The sequence below is a fragment of the Gavialis gangeticus genome, unplaced genomic scaffold (assembly GCF_001723915.1).
Source record: "Gavialis gangeticus isolate Ggan-Ray unplaced genomic scaffold, GavGan_comp1, whole genome shotgun sequence".
Taxonomy (NCBI): Eukaryota; Metazoa; Chordata; order Crocodylia; family Gavialidae; genus Gavialis; species Gavialis gangeticus.
The window spans coordinates 4643655-4646167 of NW_017729024.1; the positions used below are offsets into that span (position 1 = coordinate 4643655).

General features: G+C 39.7%; 2 long non-coding RNA genes across 2 annotated transcripts in view; one reads left to right on the plus strand and one right to left on the minus strand.

The window, feature by feature from the left end:
• LOC109297197 overlaps positions 1-2513 on the plus strand; it is a 52769-nt gene that overhangs the window by 19269 nt on the left and 30987 nt on the right. The window lies entirely within an intron of this gene.
• Positions 1183-2513, minus strand: part of LOC109297198 — a 23928-nt gene continuing 22597 nt past the window's right edge. Inside the window, exon 2 of the long non-coding RNA XR_002097236.1 lies at positions 1183-2130. This is a non-coding gene — a long non-coding RNA (uncharacterized LOC109297198). The remainder of the gene's footprint in view (positions 2131-2513) is intronic.

Genomic DNA, 2513 nt, shown 5'->3' on the forward strand with positions numbered 1-2513 from the left:
GTGTGTGTGTGTGTGTGTGTGTGTGTGTGTGTGTGTGTCTGCATGTGTGTGTGTCATGGATGCCTGGGTTCTGTGTGCGTGTCTCCCAGATACCTGGATTCTGTGTGTGTGTGTTTGTGAGAGAGAGAGAGAAAGAGAGAGAGGGAGTGTCTAGGATGTGTGGGTTTTGTGTGTTTGTGTGGGGTGTCCAGGTAGACAGCTGTGATGTCCCAAGCCACGGGGTGCCCAGGTGGGCAGCCAGTCAGGGGTGGCTTGACCATTTGGTTCTGTTTGGGAGTCTTTGGCAACACAGGGATCCTGTTGGGCACACTGGGAAGCATGCTAGAGCCCACCCCCGCTGTGCTTGGGCCATGTAGGCAGGCTCTAGGCTTCACCTAATATGTATTTTGCTTCCTCCCAACTGAAATGGGGGTGCTTAAAGTTTGAAAGCTACAGCACATGCACTGCAGGCTTCATCAACACCTGTACTTAGTCCACGCGTCTTCCTGTTCCATGGGACAGTATTTCAGTTTTGAGTATGACAATCATAACTGCTCCTCATCTTCCTGGGATCTTCTCTTTTTTTCTTAGTCTACTACAGTCACAATGCACTACTCATCATGCTCCTTAGCCACCCAGCCAGCTGAATTTCCTAACTTACCTATAACATTTTTAACTATAACAAATCCATGGAGTTGTTCTCAGCAGGCTAGTTAAATTAAACATACTACGTATAAACATAAAATAGTAGAGATGTTTGTTGTGTAAGTAACAAGGTCACTGGCCGTTCAGCTGTAGGAGCAAACTCGATTAAGACTGGTGATAATCTTTAGAAAGATAGTAATTTATCTCCATTTGAAGAGTATTATCTTTGTTCTACAGCTATCACAGAGACCAAGGTTAGCAAATACTCAGCAATGAATTTTTGAAAGCTTTAGTCAGATCTCGGTTTCTTAAACTCTTCTAAAGGGCTGTCAAAGGCTGTGAAATAAAGTGTCAAATACGTACACAGACTTACTTAATGGCCTTTATCTGAGAAAGTGGTTTATGATTCATACAGTCACTACCTTTACTTAAGCAATTTCTCCTTGCTCCATAGTGAAGACAATCTTGTAGCATTGCACATGTGGGAGAGATTAGCCCCAAAGACTGATCTAACTGAAACAAGAAGTTATGAGATTCAAAACATTCAGAGAGATGATGTACAGCACACCATGATTGTCTTTTATTACTAATTACCTGTGAATTTCCAATACATTATGTGTGTGCATAATTATAAAACCGTACTATGAAGAAAGGAATCCTGCTTACAAAACATATTTACAGTAATTACGTTTTAAATAAATGGCCACCTTATAGGATCATTCATAAATTTAAGTAAGAGTGTGTGTTTACTGTTCAAAGATTGTTTGCACAGTGATTGCATGACAGCAAGTTCTCCACAACTACATAATAATAATAATACACATGCTCATGAAGCTTAGTGTCCACAAAATCTATGGAAAGCCTTTAAATCTTCTAAAGTATGTAGTCTGCTTTTCTGGAGGAATGATACATCCAAAGCTTTTTTTAGGACATTTATCATAGCCTTTTTATTTTTCTTATTTTTTGACGACATCACCCTTAATTTAAGAAAAGCCCTAGCATGAAAAGCAGAACCAGCTCACAAATACTGCACATTTCTTCAATCACATGCACATTACAGTGTCTACTTAACTGCACTATGATCAAATGTTTTTGAATCATATTAGGAGTATATCATGGATTTGGGGGAATGTAGTAAAAGTGGGTCAGAGCTTACTATGTAAAGAAACAATTTCACATGAAAAACCATGAAATTAAGCAGAAAGATTTAATTTGAAGCTGAACACGATTCCTCCTATCTCACTGCTACTTGCCTTTCGCATCTTGTTGCTCTTCTTTTACTTTCTTGAGGATCCAGATATCAGCCTATGGATGGCATTTTACTAGTGATGGCAACTGATCCATTGGCAGGCTTTGGATCCAGATGCTGCAGCAGCTTTGCAGATGCCACTGGGTCCGAGGATTGCAGTATTGAGAGTCTGCCCAAGCCATCTTATACTCTGAGACAGCATTTTCCTCTGGCTCACTTTTGATTGACAATTCCATTACGGATACCTTGTGGAATTACTGGGAAAGGATTACGGACAGAAGGAAAAAAAAAAGGTTAACACACGTGGTACATGTACACCCACACAGCAAGGATCAAGCCTGTGAAATGAAAGGTAGATGTAATAACACTGTATTTAATTTACATTGCCTGCAAATCAGGGATCTAAGTCTGCAGAGAAGCTCAAAATAAAAAAAAAAGGCTTGCACTATGATAAAAATTAAACACATATACACATACACATGCAGAGCATACATATTGCTAAATGCAGAAGAAATATATATTACACATATATACTGTACGTGTTGGCAAATGCAGAAATAAAGAGAAAAAAGGAGCTGTTAGGGCTAGACTTTCCATACTGGGGTTTTTTGGGGTGGGGAGGGGGCTGTTTTTTGTTTTT